We start from the raw sequence: 21,408 nt of genomic DNA on the forward strand, positions 1-21,408 counted from the left end.
TAATTTTAATTAATTGGAAATTAAACCTTTTCTTTTAGTTAAATCAAAATTAAACATTTTTAGTTAATTAAAATCAAATTCAACCTTTCTATTAATTAAACTTAAATTCAACCTTTTTTGTTACTAAATTAAACCTTTTGTGTTAAAATTAAATTAACCTTTTTCCTCTCCTCTCCTATTCCACTCCACTCCTCTCTCTTCTATTCCACTCCTTTCCTCTCATATTCCTCTCTTTAATAGCAGCAACAACAACAAGTCCTTTTCTTTAATTAATTAAAACTAAAGGACCATGGATTATGACACATACTCTTCTCTAATTCACTATTCTCCTATCAGAGAATGATCATACAAATGGAGTAGTAGAAATGGAGTGGTAGAAATATACACATACAAATGGAGTATGGAGTAAAAATATACATGGAGTAAAAATACTTGGTGTAAAAGTGCAAAATCAAATGGGGTAAAATTTTAAATGGAGTTACACATACAAGTGGAGTTAGACATACTCCAACATACTCCACACAAACAGCGTACTCCAACATACTCAAATATGGATTATTACAGACATGACAAGCATCACTAGCATCACAGCCTCATCGCTAGCAACTAGCCTCATCACTAGCATCACAAGCATCAGAGCCTCATCAATAGCATCAGAGCCTCATCGCAAGCATCACAAGCATCATCACTAGCATCACAGCCTCATCGCAAGCATCACTAGCCTCATCACTAGCATCACAAGCATCATCACTAGCATCAAAGCCTCATCACTAGCATCACAGCCTCATCGCAAGCATCACAAGCATCATCACTAGCATCACGGCCTCATCGCAAGCATCACAAGCATCATCACTAGCATCAAAGCCTCATCGCAAGCATCACTAGCCTCATCACTAGCATCACAAGCATCATCACTAGCATCAGAGCCTCATCACTAGCATCACAGCCTCATCGCAAGCATCACAAGCATCATCACTAGCATCACAACCTCATTGCAAGCATCACAAGCATCATCACTAGCATCAGAGCCTCACCGCAAGCATCACAAGCATCATCACCAGCATCACAGCCTCATCGTAAGCATCACAAGGATCATCACTAGCATCACAGCCCCATCGCAAGCATAACAAGCATCATCACTAGCATCAGAGCCTCATCGCAAGCATCACAACCATCATCACTAGCACCACAACCTCATCAATAGCATCACAAGCATCACAACCTCATCACTAGCATCAGAGCCTCATTGCAAGCATCATCACTAGCATCACAACCTCACTGCAAGCATCATCACAAGCTCATATTCCATTAATGAACCCTCTCCATTAGCCCTAAGTTGTGCAGGGCATTTGCATACACCTCTGTAGGGCATGATAATCTTGGAGGTAGTTGCCCAAGCCCCTCAAGCCTTTCCTTGTTTACACGGGGTATTTTATACCCATTGCCCCCTGCATGGTTCAGGATCTCAACCATGCACGTCTGCAGAGTTAGTAAAATTCTGTTGAGCTTGTAAACGTCATAGCCTTCAAATTCCTCCAAAACACCCTTAATAAGGTCTTGTAGTGTTTTAGGACTCAGACAATCTGTCAGGGATTGGAGCGAGTTGAAAAACCCAAGGTCAAGCACATTCAAATTAGGACTGTTGGGAGGTTGTTGTATTATTCTGATGTCAAGTCCAGTTTTTGCGACAGCTTCTAGAAATTCCGAGTCATCTGGCAAGATATGGGGATTAGCATTATCCTGCTGAATGTAGATGGTCTGTCCAGCATCACCTTCGGGCCAAACAGCTTGTATTGCCGGCAAAAACTTCTCAATCAGGAACTCCCTCATCACTTTTCTGTCGACCTTTATTGATTTTGTCTCTATTGTACCTTTGGGCCTGTTGTCGCTTCTCCTTTGAGCAGGAACTTCCTTCACGAATGGCCAGATACCGATTTTCCCAGAGAAGGTCACGTTTCCTTCACTGTCCCACCTCGGCCTAGCAACGACCGTCAAGAACATCACCTTGCCAATACAGTTGCCATGTATGGGCCTCGTAGGCTCTTCCTCCCATCCATAAGATAATATGTTTTATTCTTCTTTGTCATGTTAAACCACTTTTCATTGATATGGACAACATTATGCATAGTCTTGAACTTAGGCCTTGCAGTTGTTGTTGTTGTTGCCTCATCAAGCATCGACAAACAAACTTTCATCCTATCCTTCTTATTCTGGTCCTTTAGAGCTGGCTTCACACAGTTTGTATGCCTCCTTATCAAGTTTAACATGAACTTACTATGAAGTGTGGTAGGGCTACATCCCAGTTGCCAGGCAAGTGACCTAATGGTAGACCTTTTGTTTAATGGGATCGTTAGGAGTTTTTCTAGGTTAATGTCCTTAGGCCTTCTTCCAGAATTTCCTTTTTTTGATTAGAAACATCCACCTCTTTACCTTCGCTAATTTGCTTCATTGCTTTCCTCCAAATTCTTTGTATATTCCAAACACCCACTCCAAATTTTTTTGCAATGTCTTGCTTATCAGTTCCCAAAAAAGTGCCTCCTCTACTCATACAAAGTGTATGCATTGCTACATGAGAAGCAAAATTTTGCTGGTTATTGAGGGTTTTATATTTCCTAGCAACTTGACCAACGCCTGTACCAAGACATACAACAGAGAAATGATTAAATGAAATGATCAAGTGATGAAGTGATGGAATGATGGAATGATCAACTGTAACTATACCTGGATTTTGAACTATTTCATCTCCTTCCATCCCCTCTTCTGTATCTCCTTCCATTTCTTCTCCTACATGTCCTTCCATTTCATTTTCTGCATCTTCATCCATTTCATCCGCATCTTCTGCAGGTGGAGTGAAGTTGAGGTCTGGGAGATCCATTTTCTCCTGAAGATATGAATATGTAAGATGAAGTAGAAGTACAAGTAGAAGCACAAGGTAATCTATCTTGAGTTAGTTAACTTGCGCAGAAATGTAAACCGTACATGACTATATTACAGAAATAATTGAACATCATTGTATAAATGTCATCCTTATATTGTTACAGATATCTCCAAGGAGCTTTAGATGAACATCTTTCACAATTTGTCTTAGGAAGACACTGGGTGGTGGAATGAGGCAGGTAGGAGTCCTTTGTGCTGCTACTAAAGTCGGTGTTCGCTACACCTTAGGCAAGCTTGCTGTCGGTGTCAAAACCGGCGGATCTCGGGTAGGGGGTCCTGAACTATGCGTCTAAGGCGGATGGTAACAGGAGACAGGGGACACGATGTTTTACCCAGGTTCGGCCCCTCTTGATGGAGGTAAAACCCTACGTCCTGCTTGATTTATTCTTGATGATATGAGTATTACAAGAGTTGATCTACCACGAGATCGGAGAGGCTAAACCCTAGAAGCTAGCCTATGGTATGATTGTATGTTGTCCTAAGGACTAAAACCCTCCGGTTTATATAGACACCAGAGGGGGCTAGGGTTACACAAGGTCGGTTACAAAGGAAGAGATATACATATCCGTATTGCCTAGCTTGCCTTCCACGCCAAGTAGAGTCCCATCCGGACACGAGACGAAGTCTTCAATCTTGTATCTTCATAGTCCAACAGTCCGGCCAAAGGATATAATCCTGCTGTCCGGACACCCCCTAATCCAGGACTCCCTTAGTAGCCCCCGAACCAGTTTCAATGACAATGAGTCTGGCACACAGTTGTCTTCGGCATTGCAAGGCGGGTTCTTCTCCATCTTCCGAACGTTTGTAAAGCAGTGTCCGGTCCCACAAATGTTTGGACCTCTTGGCTTCTGTGCCCAATAAGGGCTATCTCCCATGCGTCGAATGAATACGAGGTGCCAGAGCGTTTTTACATTCACCCCCCTAGCCAGATAAATAAATTGTCTATTAAAGGGATGGGGATCCTTAGATCCAATCCATACCATCCTCCCCCAGCGAGAATCCATCAGAGCGCATTTCAGGAAGATCCATTCCAGCATGGCCGACCTCCGCAGCTCCTCCTCCCGCCCCTGTAGCCCTAAGCCCGACGATTGGGAGAGGTGTTCAGTCCCACACAGTCATTTAGTAGAACTGCAGACTAAGGGATTTCTCCCTCCGGCGTACATGGTGCCCGTTCGAGCCGGGCTTGCCACCTATAATGGCGGGGAGCAAGCGGAGAGCTTTCCCTGTCCCTCTATGGGGGAACGGGTCTGCCTTGTTCCCTATCTATTAAGGGGACTCGGATTTCCAATTCATCCGTTCCTCCGTGGGCTCCTGGAGTTCTACGGCCTCCAATTACACAATTTCACCCCCGCCTCCATCCTACATATCGCCGGCTATGTGGCTCTCTGCGAGTTGTTCCTGGGCTGCGAGGCTCACTTCGAGCTGTGGAAAAGGCTATTTTGCCTCGTCCCTCGCACACAGAGGGGGTCACTTTATCAAGTGGGCGGAGCCGAAATATGGCGCATCGCCGATACCGGATACCTGTCCGGTACTCCGAAGAAGTCATCCGAAGACTGGCCTTCAGAATGGTTTTATATGGAGGACGTTCCCCTTCCGGACCCTGTTCGGCGGGGTCTTCCTGAGTTCAACAATGCTCCTTTGAAGAAATGCCGAAGTTGGCGCCCACGGAGCCCCCAGGTGGAAGACAATGGAGAAGTCCTCTATCTGACGAACCAAATTAAAGCACTGGCTCGATCAGGATTGACAGTAATCGAAGTTATGTCGATTTGCATAATGCGGGGAGTGCAACCACTTCAATATCATGGGCACCCCCTGTGGTGTTATAACGGCGCGGATGACGCCACCCGCTACGGGCGTAAGGGTCCGGACAATGCTACCGCTTTAGCGAAAATTCTGTCCGAATTGTTCAAGGGTGAGGAAGAGGAGTTCACCCGCATCAAGCCACGTGATGGATTCTCCATGTACAATCCTCCAAGCTGGGTAAGTTATATCTCCCTGCTCCCATTTTTCCTGCATTCTTTGTCGTAAGTATTCACCTTGCCAATTTGCGGCAGGAACTGCGAAAAGCCATAAAGGAGGTCAACAGGCCTTCTCCACAACAGAGGACCCTGACCGGGCCCTCGACTCCGGACTTGAAGAAGATTCGGTTATATTCGTGGAGCTGATAGACCGACAATTCTATCAGTTAAGCGGGGACAATGCCATGGTGGCCATTACGACCGACTATCCCGGACTGCTCCCTGCATCGCATGTAAGAAAAACCAAAAATCCCAACTCCAAAACTAGGATCCCCTTTTAGACACTTCACCCACCATATACACATGGCATTTTTACAGGGAAGGCATCCGGGACTCCCTGTCGAACCCGCAACAACGCGCCAACAGGAGGCACCGAGGCCGGGTAGGCCAAAAAGGAAGGCGGTCAGGACGGAGACACCGGCGCAAAGGTATAATAAATCCCGCTCCGTGGTTGTCGTCTTTCTCGAAATATAATGACATCCGTGTTTCTTTAACAGAAAAAACGCTCGCCGGAATATGTCCGGCGATGTTACTAATCACGCTTCCACCAGCCGGGCGCCAGGACCGGACATAGAGGCAGAGGCCGATATGGGGCGGGTGCTGGATAATCCCCCTACAGAGGATGTAGATAGATTATCTGCTACAAACTCAGAGGTGGAAAGCGCCATGAATCATAGGCGCCGCCGGGCCGTACTCCGTGACGCTTGTTTCTCACCAGAGGCATTTGATGCCTTCAATTCTGGAGAGGCGTACCTCCGAGCTGCTCAAGATGGTCTAGCCAGAGCCACGGATCAGTATGTAAAGGATGTACGGGTAAGTAAATCTGACGATTTATATGTATCAGTAGCCCCTGAGACTTGAAACAATTAGCAGAACTGATTTAAGGATCATTTTTATTGTGCAGGTTCTTACAAAGAAGAATACTGGGCTGTCATAGGAGCTAGAGGAATGCAAGACCCAACTGCGGGCTGCTGTGGCCGCATTGCAGGAACCGAAAAAGTCACCTGCTGGTAACATTTACTTTTAAAGAATGATGGTTACCATATAATGTGCGGCACGACTGCAGATCTAACAACAGATGTTGCAAATGAATCCGTAGAAAATCCGGAGGACCAGCATGTGATGCGACAGCTAGAGGCTGGCAAACGCGTGCTGACTTAGGTTAGGCGGGAGAAAAACAATCTCCAAGACGCCAATATTAAGCTGAGCGTGGAACTAAAAGACGTTTGGGGCCAGCTTGCAGACTCAGAGAAGGAGAATAAGCGGCTTCGGCGCAGCATTTTCAGTAAGTGCTTGAACGAATCCTTTTAAAGGAGTTCGGCGAAGAAGCCGACTAACACCGTTATGTATGTAGGTATGCTGACGGGTCGTCCCGCGGAGGAAATGCCCGGGTCTGCGGGTGATCTTCTATCCGAGCTGTCACATCTGCACGAACAAGTTCGGCAGGTGATGCAGGGTGTTGCCCAGGCCTTGTGGCCGTTCGTTTCCCTGCCAAAGGGCGTTGCAGAGCTTGCGGAGAAGCTCAAGGGAGCACGGCGGGCTTCCGATTATGGAAGATATCAGCCTGCCGACAGGGTGCCAGAGAAGCCTGGGCCATGGTGAAGACACGGTATACCAAGGCAGACCCAAATCACATGGCCGAGGTCGGACCTGTGGGGCTTGACGGAAAAAGAGATCCCCGTTAGCTTAGTTTATGGGCAAGTAGAATTAGCCGCAAAGTATTCCCAACAGGATTGTAAGCTAGACCGCCTGTTGGATGGTATAGAAGAGGAAATAAGTCAGTCTGCATGACTATGTAATGAAAGTGACAAGTATAATGCCTTCTAGCCGGATTGTAGATCATTTGTCTTGGCGGACCTTTTCGCTTCAACCTCGGGACCCGATAGTCCGGAGTGTATCCGAATACCCGCACAGTTATATAAGAACCGGGGCATGCGTGGAGACCAGGCGTAGGGGTCATAAGTGCTTGAACAGACAAGTGCCCAACTAGTTATGTTATATTACATGGGTAGTAAGAAACATCTTCCAGGGAGAATAGTTCCGTTAAGGGTTCCTTTCCCTGGGTAAGCATGCCCTAAAGTGCATGTCCGGACTGCGATAGGAAATGCAGGAAAAACATCTAGGGGCAGATATGGACAATAAATAAAAATCATCTTTTGTTCACCGAACGAATATGCCCTTAAGAACGCTAGCTTTCGGCTTCACCCAGCCTGAGGTACACGTCCGGGTGACCCGACAGTAACAATCGCAGATGTGCTCCCCTTATGCCCTAGCCGAATTAACGGGAACGTAGGGCATAAATACAAGAGCCAGGCAACCCAGCTTGGCCAAAACTTAAGTCATATCGATGCATATAATGGCGAAAAAAGGTACATGCGGAAGCATGACACATGTTCGGGGCCTGAGGCCCAGATAAATAATTAAGCTTCTGTAAAAGAAGCCCCCAGGTATGATGAGCGCGGCTAGCGCATCTATAATGTGCAAGCGAGGCACAAGTTGGCCCTTGAAGGCCTAGAGAAAGAATAAAATAAAGGAAGAAAGAAAAACAAGACATATAATGTATATGCAAAAAATGGACAAAGGGAGGGGACGAACATAGAGTCCGGTGCTGGGCGTAGAATCTTCGGAGCCTGGCCGCGTTCCATGGGTTCGGCTCGAGTCGACTAGTCGATGCATCCCGCAGTCGGTACGCTCCACCGGTCAGAACTTGGTCAATAATGAAGGGACCTTCCCATTTGGGCTCGAGCTTGTTCTTTTTCTTATCCGGCAGGCGTACTTTGCCAACATTATAAGTTTTGGCCCGTACTTCTCTGCTTTAGTATCTGCGAGCTTGTTGCTGATAAAATGCGGAACGGGCTTTGGCTACGTCGCGCTCCTCCTCTAGGGTGTCCAGACTATCCTGCCGATCGATCTCGGCTTCTCTTTCTTCGTACATGCGCACTCGAGGTGAGTCATGAATTATGTCACAGGGCAAGACTGCCTCTGCGCCGTACACCATAAAGAAGGGTGTATATCCGGTACTACGATTCGGCATGGTCCGCAGCCCCCAGAGTACGGAGTCGAGCTCCTCTACCCAGTGCGTGTTAGACTCTGTTAAGGAACGCACTAATCTAAGTTTAATGCCGGTCATTATAAGACCGTTTGCTCGCTCAACTTGACCGTTGGTTTGTGGGTGATAGACTGAAGCATAATCGAGATTGATGCCCATTTTGCTGCACCAGAGTTTTACCTCATCGGCTGTGAAGTTCGTGCCGTTGTCAGCGATGATGCCGTGGGGGACGCCATAATGGTGTACGACCCCAGATATGAAGTCTATCACTGGTCCGAATTCGGCTGTTTTAATAGGTTTGGCCTCTATCCATTTGGTGAATTTATCCACCATGACCAGTAAGTATTTTTTCTTGTGGGTTCCCCCTTTAAGGGGTCCAACCATGTCAAGCCCCCAGACCGCAAAGGGCCACGTGATGGGGATTGTTCGGAGGGCGGTGGGTGGCATGTGGCTTTGATTTGCAAAGAGCTGGCAACCGGCGCAACGTTGGACCAAGTCCTATGCATCTGCCCGGGCCATTGGCCAATAGAATCCTGTACGGAAGGCCTTGCTTACAAGAGCCCGGGCTGCGGCATGGTGACCGCCGAGTCCGGCGTGGATTTCTGCCAAAAGGTTCCGCCCTTCCTCTTCGAAGATGCACCTTTGAAGGACTTCGGTAGTGCTTTTTTTTATACAATTCTCCCTCGTGGACCCTGTAGGCCTTAGATCACCGCACTATGCAGCGTGCCTCATTTTGGTCCTCCGGAAGTTCCTGCCTAGTTAGGTAGTCCAGGAATGGTTCTGTCCACGGGGCGATAATGGCCATTATTACGTGGGCTGAAGGTGTTATTTCGATGGTGGAGCCTCCGATTGTGTCAGAGTATTTGGTATCGGGCATTTTGGCCGGGTCCGGACTATTGTTACTGGTGTCCCCTTCCCATACTATGGATGGCTTGAACAGCCTTTCCAGAAATATGTTGGGGGGGACCGCATCGCGTTTTGCGCCGATGCGGGCGAGGATATCCGCCGCTTGATTGTTTTCCCGAGCCACATGGTGAAATTTGAGTCCCTCGAACCGAGCTGACATTTTTAGGACGGCGTTTCGATAGGCCGCCATTTTCGGATCCTTGGCGTCAAAGTCTCCATTTATTTGGGATATTGCAAGGTTTGAATCCCCACACACCTCCAGGCGTTGAATGCCCATGGAGACTGCCATCCGAAGACCATGCAACAGAGCTTCATATTCGGCTGCGTTGTTGGAGTCTGTATACAATATTTGCAATACGTACTGAACGGTATCTCCGGTTGGGGACGTCAGGAAGACGCCAGCCCCTAGACCAACCAGCATTTTAGAACCGTCGAAGTGCATGATCGAATTGGAGTATGCGCCGTAGTCTTTAGGGAGTTAGGCCTCCGTCCATTCGGTGACAAAGTCGGCCAATACTTGCGACTTAATGGCCTGTAACGCCCTCGATGCGGCTATATCTCCCACGTGTCGAAGCACGACTTAGTGGCATAACCGCATTCAAAGCAATGTCGCAAGTGAGGTAATCTTCACACAACCCATGTAATACAATAAGGGAAAAGATACATAGTTGGCTTACACTCGCCACTTCACACAATTACATGAATAAAGCATTACATCATCCAAATACACTCAAGGTCCGACTACGGAACCAAAATAAAAGAAGACTACCCCAAATGCTACACAGATCCCCGATTGTCCCGACTGGGCTCCACTACTGATCAAGTAGAACGAAACAACACAAAGGACAAGATCTTCATCGAGCTCCACCTTGAGCTTGTTTGCGTCACCTGCTCGGAAACATCGGCACCTGCAAACTAGTTTTGGAAGTAACTATGAGTCACAGGGACTCAGCAATCTCGCACCCTCGCGATCAAGACTATTTAAGCTTATGGGTAAGGTAAAGGTATGATGTGGAGCTACAGCAAGCGACTAGCATATATGGTGGCTAACATACGCAAAAGGAGAGCGAGAAGAGAAGGCAAAAGCACGGTCGAGAAACTATGATCAAGAAGTGATACTAGAACAACCTACGTCAAGCATAACTCCAACACCGTGTTCACTTCCCGGACCCCGCCAAGAAGAGACCATCACGGTAACACACACGGTTGAAGTATTTTAAATAAGGTCAACTTTAGGTTTTCTATAACCGGACATTAACAAATTCCCATCTGCCCATAACCGTGGGCACGACTTTCGAAAGTTCAAATCCCTGCAGGGGTGTCCCAACTTAGCCCATCACAAGCTCTCACGGTCAACGAAGGATATTCCTTCTAGCGGGAAGACCCGATCAGGCTCGGAATCCCGGTTACAAGACATCCTCGACAATGGTAAAACAAGTCCAGCAAGACCACCCGATGCGCCGACATCCTGATAGGAGCTGCACATATCTCGTTCTCAGGGCAACATCGGATAAGCAATCCGTACAACTAAAACCAGCCCTCAAGTTTCCCCGAGGTTGCACTGCAAGGGGCTCTAGTTTGGACCAACACTTAGACAAGCACTGGCCGGGGGGGGGGGGTTAAAATAAAGATGACCCTCGGGATGCGCGACTCCCAAGGGAAAAAAGGCTAGGTGGCGAATGGCAAAACCAAGGTTGGGCCTTGCTGGAGGAGTTTTATTCAAGGCGAACTGTCAAGGGGTTCCCATTATAACCCAACCGCGTAAGGAACGCAAAATCCGGGAACATAACACCGATATGACGGAAACTAGGGCGGCAAGAGTGGAACAAAACACCAGGCATAAGGCCGAGCCTTCCACCCTTTACCAAGTATATAGATGCATTAATTAAATAAGAGATATTGTGATATCCCAACAAAATATCCATGTTCCAAACATGGAACAAGCTCCAATCTTCACCTGTAACTAACAACGCTATAAGAGGGGCTGAGCAAAGCGGTAACACAGCCAAGCAACGGTTTGCTAGGACAAGGTGGTTTAGAGGTTTTACATGGCAATTTGGAAGGCATGATAAGCAAGTGGTAGGTATCGTAGCATAGGCATAGCAAAAGAGCGAGCATCTATCAAGCAAAGATAGAAGTGATTTCGAGGGTATGATCATCTTGACTGGAAAGTTGTCAGAGTTGACTTGATCCTCGTAAGCGAACTCAACGAGCTCCTCGTTCACGGAATCGTATCCCGGCTCTACCCAAACAAGAACAACAAGCAAACGGAACACAATCAACCACGTGCAATGCTCAAACAACATGATGCAAACATGGTATGCTATGCGGGATGCGATATGTGATGCATATGTAAGATTTGACAAGGAATGATTGAACCTGGCCTCAAATTGGAAATCCAAGAGTGTCACTGGAAAGGTGAGGTGATTTCGGTTGAAATCGATATAAAGATCACCGGAATCGGATGCACGGTTTGGAAATGGCAAGCAAAACAAATATGGCATCGGTCTGCGATAAACAACAAGTAGCCATCTAAATGCAACAAGTTAAATATGCTACAACACTCAAACATGGCAACAAAATACATGGAAGGTATCCACTCAAGATGCTTAGCAAAAGATGAGCACTGAGCTACGGCTAATTCACTCATTAACAGGTTCAAACACGCATGGCAATAGAGCAAATGATAACAGGTTTCAGACTAGTGAAATTAACACAAGTCTGGAATTTATCATCAGGAAGCACACTTTAGAGCATGAAAACTACATTCTACAGGAACTTAACATGGCAAAGAAAGGCGTGGCATGAAGCTACTCAAAGCACTTAACAAAAGTCCCTTAGTGACCTTGAGCCAAAAGGGATCAGAAAATACAATTGCAAACATGTGAACATGGCAAAAACATAAACAGATTCAGACTTAGTGAAAAATTGGAGCATGCAAATCAGTTAACGAGTAGGCATGTTTACGAGCTCGATGCACTCACTACAGAGCATGTCATGACAAACTAAGCATACATCCATCAAGAATACATATCATAGAAGCTAGACATGGCAAGAACAACAACATAGCATGCACGGACCGATAGCAACATCCTCGGCAAAATCGCTAAACAAGTCAACAATCTGCCAGGATTCACGATATAGCAAAAGTAGAGCTCGATTGACTCAAGCTAGGGTGCTCCATAAATGCAAACAAAGACATGGATGGATAGAGCACCACAATGTTAACAAAACATCCTTACTGATCATCCTCAAAAGAGGCACGGATCACTAGGAAACAACATGAACATATGGCATACCGATAAAAACAGAACAAGGACTTAGTGAAATTCTAAGTCCCTGAAATCAGCATTACCGATTATGCTACTTTGCAAGCTTGTACTAGTCACCAAAAATATCACAAAAATACTTGGTAAGCACCTCTGTAAAGATGTCATGGCATATAACAAAACACATGTAGAGCTCAGGATCATAGCATGCACACATTAATCATGGCAAAAATGACAAAATGCCATTTGCTGAAACAGATCTGACAAATTCATCACATAGCCCTCTTCCAACGACATTTCGGGCATCAAGATGAGCTCAAATGGAAATGATTCAATGAGATGAAATGATGTACTCGTCGAGGCGAACATTTCAATATGCTACTCGCATGAATCGGAGCCATGGGTGCAGAGTTAAGCCATGATGAAAATGCCTAAAAAATTACTGGGATAAAATGACTTAGGAGAATTTTGGGGTCAACCTCAAAACAGATCTGGATCGGGCGGTTCCCGATGCTCGCCGAGGTTGGCGCCGGACTTGGGGGAGGAGGCCGGAGAAGGGACGCCGGCGAGGTCGGCGGGCAGCGGATCCGGCGGATCCGGCCGGACTCGGGCCTCCCACGGCCAGATCCCGCGGGGCGGCGGCGGAGCTCCTCGGGGTGAGGAGGAGGCGGTGCACTGGTGGCTGGTCGGAGCGAGGCATGCGGTGGCGGGGCGAAAAAGGCGACGACGCGTGGGCTTTGCGACGAACGGCGGCGAGGAGAGGCAGGCGGCGCGGATCCTGAGTGGCGTCGGGGAGCCGCGGGCAGGCGCGCGGTCGCGCTTGGGCCGGGCGGGCCGTGCCTGGGCCCACAGGGCCGCGGCGGCGGAGGAGAGAGAGGGGAGGCGTGGGGCGACATGCGGCGGCGGTGGATTGGCTGGAGGCGGCGGCGGAGCTGAGGTGGCGGCTCCGGATTGGTCTGAGTGAGGTGGCGGTGGCGTTGGACATGTCCGGCCGGTGGTGGGGAGTTTTGTCCGCCGGCGCGAGGAGCGGGGCTAGGGTTTCATCTGCGCGAAAAATCCGGGAGGCACACATATATATAGGTAGAGGGAGCTAGGAGAGTCCAAATTGAGCACCGTTTTCGGCCACGCGATCGTGATCGAACGATCGAGATGACGGAGGGGGTTCAGGTGGGTTTTGGGCCACTTTGGAGGGGTGTTGGGCTGCAACACACACGAGGCCTTTTCGGTCCCTCGGTTAACCGTTGGAGTATCAAACAAAGTCCAAATGGCACGAAACTTGACAAGCGGTCTACCGGTAGTAAACCAAGGCCGCATGACAAGTCTCGGTCCAATCCGAAAACGTTTAACACCCGCACACGAAAAGAGGTAGAAAGGGGCACCGGGTGACATAGGAGCGCCGGATCGCAAAACGGGCAACGGGGAAAATGCTCGAAAGCATGAGACGAACATGTATGCAAATGAAATGCACAGGATGACATGATATGCAATGCATGACACGCAAGCAATGACAAGGCAACAACAGCGAATACCCGGAGGACACCTGGCACATCAGTCTCGGGGCGTCACATGGCCCGTCGAGGTTTGTATGTTATGTCGAACGGGAGGAGCTTAATGGCCCATTTAGCAATCCGGCCCGTAGTGTTGCGGTTGTTTATAATATCGTTAAGTGGCACTTCCGAGGCTACTATAATCGAACACTCGTGAAAGTAGTGTCGCAGCTTCCGGGATGCCATGAATACCGCATAGGCTATCTTTTGATAATGTGGGTACCATGATTTGCATGGAGTGAGGACAGTGGATACATAGTATACCGGCTTTTGAAGAGGGAATTTATGTCCGGTAGCTTCTCGTTCAACGACGAGCACTGCGCTTACAACTTGATGAGTTGCTGCACTGTACAATAACATTGGTTCGCCGATGTTTGGCGCGGACAGGATTGGGTTGGTTGCCAAAATGGCCTTTATTTCTTCCAATCCGGCTGTGGCAGCGTCCGTCCAGTCAAAGTGTTCGGTGCGCCGAAGGAGGCGATAAAGGGGTAAAACCTTTTCTCCTAAGTGGGAGATAAAGCGGCTTAGAGCCGCCACACATCCAGTTAACTTCTGGATTTGTTTGAGGTCTGTTGGGGTAGCCAACTATGACAAAGCTTGGATTTTGGCCGGATTAGCTTCAATACCTCTACTGGAGACAATGAAACCCAGGAGCTTTCCGGCTGGTACGCCGAAAACGCATTTTTTCGGATTGAGCTTGATGTCGTATGTTCGGAGGTTGTCGAATGTGAGCCTCAAGTCGTCTATAAAAGACTCGACGTGCTTGGTTTTGACGACCACATCATCTACGTATGCCTCTACTGTTTTGCCGATTTGTTTCTCCAGACATGTCTGAATCATGCGCTGATATGTTGCGCCGGCGTTTTTGAGCCCAAAAGGCATTGTGTTGAAACAGAAGGGACCGTATGGTGTGATGAATGCCGTTGCGGCTTGGTCGGACTCCGCCATCTTTATTTGGTGGTAACCGAAGTATGCGTCGAGGAAACACAATGACCCGTTTCCTGCGGTAGCATCGATAATTTGATCGATGCGGGGGAGGGGGAAGGGATCCTTTGGGCAAGCTTTATTGAGGTCCTTGAAATCGACACAAAGGCGCCAGGATTATCCTTCTTTGGTACCATCACCAGGTTTGCTAGCCAGTCCGGGTGTTTTATCTCTCTGATGAATCCGGCCTCCAATAACTTGGCTAGTTCCTCTCCCATGGCCTGTCTCTTAGGTTCGGAGAAACACCAAAGAGCTTGCTTGACCGGCTTGAATCCCTTTAGGATATTGAGGCTATGCTCGGCCAGCCTGCGTGGGATTCCTGGCATGTCTGAGGGTGCCAGGCGAATATGTCCCAATTCTCGCACAGGAACTGTCGTAGTGCGGCGTCCACGGCGGGGGTTTAACTGTGCCTCGATGGAGGCTGTTTTTGTAGGGTCCGTTGGGTGGACTTGGAATTTGACTATTTCGTCCACTGGTTTAAAAGAGGTGGACTTGGATCTCTTATTGAGTATCACGTCGTTCCTGTCCACTATGGAGCGTAGCGTGGTTAATTCCTCGGCCGAGAGGGCTTCGGATAATGCCTCGAGGGCCAGTGCGGCTGTTTTGTTTTCGGCGAGGAGTGCTGTGTCCGGATCACTGGCGAGAGTGATGATTCCGTTGGGCCCGGGCATTTTGAGCTTCATGTACCCATAATGGGGGACAATTTGGAAGATCGTGAACGCCTCACGTCCTAAAAGGGCGTGGTATCCACTGCTGAACGGGGCCACTTGAAACGTAATTTCTTCAGACCTATAATTCTCTGGCGTACCGAATACCACATCTAGTGTGATTTTCCCAGCGCATCGTGCCTCCCGACTGGGTATGATTCCTCTGAAGGTTGTGCTACTTTGCTCAATGCGGTTCCAGTCTATTTCCATTTTTTGAAGAGTTTCCTCGTAGATGAGGTTTAATCCGCTGCCGCCGTCCATGAGTACTTTGGTGAGTCGAAAGCCGTCCACAATTGGACTGAGGACCAGTGCGACTGGTTCTCGGGCTGTTCGGAATTTAGGTTCATCACTGGCATTGAAGGTAATAGCCGTGTCACTCCATGGATTTATTGCTGCTACGTGGCAGATTTCGGCCATGCTGCGGAGTGTTCGCTTGCGCCTATTATTTGACGCAAATGTCTCAAAGATTGTTAACACCGTATTGTTATCCACGGGATGGTGCTCTGTGGCATTTGGGATAAGAAGATCCTCACCACTTTTGGCCACCTGCCGGAGTATCCAACATGCTCTAAGGCTGTGTGTTGGTATTGTATCCGTTGTACTGTGAATTTTGCAGGGTCCGTTAAGCCATCCCTCCAGTACAGTTCCATGCCCTGCAGAGGGTTTTTGTTTCTTTGCAACTAGCTCAGGAGTCTTATGATAGTGCACCCTTTTACTTCAGACTGGGTGTATATTCGGAGCCGGATAATCCCAAAATTTCGTTTCGGTTTTCCAGGCGCTTTCCATTGCACAGTACTTTCGTACTATTGACGCTAAGGCAGCGAAGCGTGATATGTCACGGTGACTTAAGGCGTTAAGGATTCCCTTGCCCGTGCAATTATTGCAGAAAAGTGAGACTGCATCTTCCTCGCGACAGTCCTTAACCTTGTTCATCACAAGGAGGAATCTGGCCCAATAATGATGTATTGTTTCATGGGGCTCTTGCCTGATGTGGGAAAGATCATTTATGTCTGGGTGGGTGGGTGGATTTAAGTCCGAATTCCTACCCGATCTGAGACCCAAGGGCCGAGGAGTTTCCAATCTTGGAAGTTCGGGTTCCGAAGTGTTACCCGATAAATTTGGCCCGCTGCCTGACTCTAGGTTTAGGGCTTGGGTAATGTCCTCCCGTAAGTGGGTATTCGGCTCGGAGAGCTCAGGAAACCGGACATAGTTAGTCCTCAAAATAGAGGAAGAGTTGCCGCATTGTTCCTCCACCACCGCAACGTGATGGGTGACCGGTGGAGAGTTAATCTCCCTTGGATCGGGTTTAAGCCCAATCTGATCATAGTTCATAGCGACTCCCAAGGCGGTGATGCGATCCAAGAGTTCGTTTAGGGAAGAGAGCTCCATTGGATCCATCTGCTCGGCGACTTCCGAGCCAACGTGGAGGTTGTTTTTGATGACCCAAGAAGTCATCATCGGTGCAGCGGACGAACATGCAGTCATGACGAAACTGCCTAGCTGGAGAGTTTGGCCAACAGCCAGAGCTCCCCCGACGGTGATGTTGCTTTTAACAACGAGACGAGGCATCCTTCCTTACGGCGACGCCACAGATGAACTCTCAATGAAAGCACCAATGTCGGTGTTAAAACCGGCGGATCTCGGGTAGGGGGTCCCGAACTATGTGTCTAAGGTGGATGGTAACAGGAGGCAGGGGACACGATGTTTTACCCAGGTTTGGGCCCTCTTGATGGAGGTAAAACCCTACGTCCTGCTTGATTTATTCTTGATGATATGAGTATTACAAGAGTTGATCTACCACGAGATCGGAGAGGCTAAACCCTAGAAGCTAGCCTATGGTATGATTGTATGTTGTCCTAAGGACTAAAACCCTCCGGTTTATATAGACACCGGAGGGGGCTAGGGTTACACAAGGTCGGTTACAAAGGAAGAGATATACATATCCGTATTGCCTAGCTTGCCTTCCACGCCAAGTAGAGTCCCATCCGGACACGAGACGAAGTCTTCAATCTTGTATCTTCATAGTCCAACAGTCCGGCCAAAGGATATAATCTGGCTGTCCGGACACCCTCTAATCCAGGACTCCCTCACTTGCCGATGACCATCGGAAGGCCAAAGTTTTAGCAGGTTTCATATTGATCTATCTTCTCCATCCTATTTACAGGCCCTTAGCGGCATCAATATAACCCTGAATTTAGTTTTCTTTGTCCAAATGTTCAGATGGACTGAAGAAAATCCAACAGTTCACATTTGATTTGACTTCAGTGGAGACCAATATGGTTAGTCTGTTGTTCCATCTATCTACCGAGCTTGATGTTTTTAGATTAAATATCATGTTTGTGACCTCCGGCCATGTGTTCCCTTCGCTAGGTATTAATTTCAGAGTTTTGAAAGTAGTTAATTTTCATTGCACTATTTCTTCTTCTTCTGTTTATCGGTGCTACTGTTTTGCTCTATATTAACTGTAATCAGTTTATGTTCACTTTTAAAAAATTGTCAAGAAGCATCAACTATGTTCAGTTTCTTCGGAGTATAAGATCACCTTATTGCGAGAAAGTTGCTCTATTTTTTAGAAGAAGAGTAGAATTGCACTAGTTACATCTTGAAGAATTGCACAAGTTACATCCTGAAGCATAATGGTAGAATTTACACAAGTTTTTCACGCTCCTTTGGTGGAAACTAGCACACTGCTTTTGTGATGCAAGAGTAGCAGGGGAGATTTGCGTTTTTGGCAAAGAGGAGGGAAGGAACTAACATGATGGCTTAGATCAGTTACTGATGAACTAACATGATGTATGGATGCAGATTATTAATGATGTTGTTTTTGGCTTTTTGCAGTGAACAATCGATGCAGGGTAGAACTGCTTAATGATACACACGAGTCTGATTTTCAGGTGGCCAAATACACACGAGTCTAAACAAGACATGGGTCTGCTTTCCTCTTAAGCAGAGTAAGTACTCCATTACTCCACTCGTAGATATACATATCAGCATGATGCAAATTTTTGGAGTAAAAAAGCAAAATGGTACTGCAATTTTAGTACATTTAATTATTTCAATCATCTTCAGTGTACTCCAAGTCAGTGATACAACATATCTTTGTCAGTACCCAAACGATCATTTAATTATTTCTAGACAATCTGATCTCCAAGAGTATTCGAGAATTAGGCACTATTCTCTTGCAGTACTCTCTTTGTGTGCATATCTTGATCAACTTGAGCATATAAAAAAATCACTCCTAGTCCTGATGACTACTTTAACATATCTATTGTTAGTAGTAGATCTTCAGTATACTAGGGACTCAAATACCGTCCTCAGTGTGTTTCTGATGACAATATGTTTGCAGTAATCAAGACAGTATGGTTCTGATGACAGCATATCTATGTACTCCTGGAGATGATATCCTCAACAGAGAAATGTGTGTTTGTGTTTGTAGTATGATCATCAAGCTATTTCCAGCGACAGCAGTGGAGCCTGGGGAGAGGAGATGAACTTGTGCTTGGGGTGAGGACAGCCTGGGATGAGGAGAGCCTGGGCAGCAGCCGAGCCCAGCTCCAGCTCACCTCAACCTGGGTGGACTTGGAGAGAAGGAGTCCCTGGAGATGGAGAGGAGTCCCTGGGCGTGGAGAGGAGGAGCGCCTGGGCGCCTGCGTTGGTCTGGATGCAGGTGGAGCTGTGGCGCCTAGAGCTCTGGGGTGGAGCGTTGGCGAGGGAGCTTCGGACCACGGCGAGGGAGCTTTCGATCGCGGCGGGGAAGGGCGACCAGAGGGGATCGGGCTCTCGATTGGAGCGACGCAGGCAACCAGCGAGGAAGGGCGCCGGAGATGTGGACGATGGAGGAGCCTGGCGAAGGAGAGGAGTGACGGAGGAAGACGACGGAGTCCTGGCGGAGGGAAGGAGCGATGGAGGAAGACAACGGCCCGTGCGATTTGAAATCAGTGGATGGGGGAGGGGCAGTTTGGTAATTTCACTCGTTTTCACCTAGTCGGAAAACCCCCTCCAACGACAATTATTTTGGAACGGAGGGAGTAGCATGCATGCAACGCCGCTCTTGATTTTTCCTTTCCTCACACGATCTTGCATGCACGCAGCGTCATCACATGTTGTGGCTTGTTTTATCCGACTTGCCTTGCCATTGCCAGTGATAGTAGCACCTGTTTCAATTCCTGCTAGTTCATCTTGTGTATGTGCCTTTTGCTAGTAACGGGCTTGACTAAAAAGAAATAGAAAAAAGAACAAAAAAGGAAAAAGAAGAAAGAGAGAAAAAACTAAAAGAGAGAGAGAGAGAGAGAGACGTGTAAGTTTAGGCCGGCAGGATCTTTTGGGCTATTCTTTTGCTATTTAGAACTTCTGCTCTGTACAAGTGACATTATTTTCTTTTTTTTCTCGGGATTCTTACATTGCGTTTATACCTCACTTAGAGCATCTCTAGCAGACCTCGCATCCCGCCCCGACCCGCAAAATAACCGCCAAAATACGGGTCGGCACGGGAAAACCTGCCCGATCAGACACCGCATACGCGTCCGATCCGTAATTTTTTTTGCGGGATGCGACAAAAGATCTCCCCCAACCTCTAGATTCATGGGGTGGGAGGATGACCCGAGCTCGGCCCCTATCCGCAGCGAGATTTGGTGGGAGGGACATTTCCGCGCGGCTGTTCCCGCTCCCCCCACCCCCTGCCACCATTTGCCCCGCCACCTCATGCTCCGGTGCATCTTTCCCGGCCGTCCTTCGCCGCCATGGATGACTCCATGCTTTCCCCCGTCACCGTCAAGGTCGCGCATGCTCAATCCCCTCGGGCGGATCTCGTCGCCGGCCATATTGGCCCCGCCATCGCCCAAGGCACCACTGCGCCCGCCCACAAGCGGCAGGGCAACGTGGTTGTCCAGGGAGGGAATCTGGCTGCTCACGCCGTGAGGGCCCGTGCTCCGGGCGCCAACGCCGCTGCGCGCGATCCGGGTCGGTGGCGGAGAAGGTCGGCAAGGTCTCCAGCGTAAAGTGGAAGAAGATTCCGGCTACAAAGAAGCCGACTCCTTCATCCACTCCCTCCGCCCCGGAAAGAGGTTCCCCGGTGATGCCGCTCAATGGTGCTGCTCCCACTGCAAGCGAGGTGTTTGACGAAATGGCCGGAAGGTATGCATCTTCGGTCATGGCAAATTTCTTTGCTTTTCGCCATTTGCGATAGCTCATGACTTGTTGCCGTTCACTATAGCGGTGGTTCGAACAATGCAACTGCCGAGTTCGTGAACTTGTTGGACACCAACGCCGTTGACATCGATCAAGCCCCGTTCGCCGCATTCGATTACAATGAAACATAGGATGGCATGGATGATCATGGTGGTGAGGAAGAAGTGGAGGAGATTGATGAGGGGGCGTATGAGCAATCGCAAACAAAAACTGGGAAAAGCCAGAGACCGAAGAACTACATGATCTTGGAAGATCAAATCTTGATCAAGGCATGGAGTGCGGTGTCTCTTGATGCATGCACGAGTACTTCTCAAACCACCAAGAGGTATTGGCAAAGGATCAAAAATCAATACTTCCGCATGATGGCAAAGTACCCCAATAGGACTCCACGCACCTTTCGGTCGCTTCAAGGGCGTTGGGATGTGATCAAGCCTATTTGCAGCCATTGGGCAGCTTGCTTGGAGCAAGTACGCAATGCACCTCCAAGTGGAACCGTGAAATCCGACTATGTGAGTTTGTTTTGACTTTTTTCAAGTTGTGCACATCATATTGCATCATATGAAATGATAGCATCATTTGACTTTGTTCAAATTGTGTAGGACAAAATTGCCCAACATAGATACAAAGACATGGAAGCTTCGGAAGGCAAATTCTTCAAATTAGAGCATTGTTGGGACTTGCTCAAAGAGTGCGAGAAGTGGAAGTTGATTGACAAATAATCCCCACCGAAGAGAGGTTCACTTACAAACATGGATGAAGATGAGGATGATGATGGCCCAAGAAATTTGAACAAGCTCGTTGGCA

The 21,408-nt window shown here is 48.1% G+C and overlaps 1 long non-coding RNA gene across 1 annotated transcript; it reads left to right on the forward strand.

The window, feature by feature from the left end:
* The first annotated feature begins 2,844 nt into the window (after positions 1–2,844).
* On the forward strand, positions 2,845–18,868 carry LOC123106559 (uncharacterized). The gene is made up of 3 exons (XR_006451387.1): positions 2,845–2,932; positions 18,312–18,368; positions 18,854–18,868. It is a non-coding gene; the product is annotated as an uncharacterized lncRNA (long non-coding RNA).
* Positions 18,869–21,408: the final 2,540 nt, after the last annotated feature.

The sequence above is a fragment of the Triticum aestivum genome, chromosome 5A (genome assembly GCF_018294505.1).
Source record: "Triticum aestivum cultivar Chinese Spring chromosome 5A, IWGSC CS RefSeq v2.1, whole genome shotgun sequence".
Taxonomy (NCBI): domain Eukaryota; kingdom Viridiplantae; phylum Streptophyta; class Magnoliopsida; order Poales; family Poaceae; genus Triticum; species Triticum aestivum.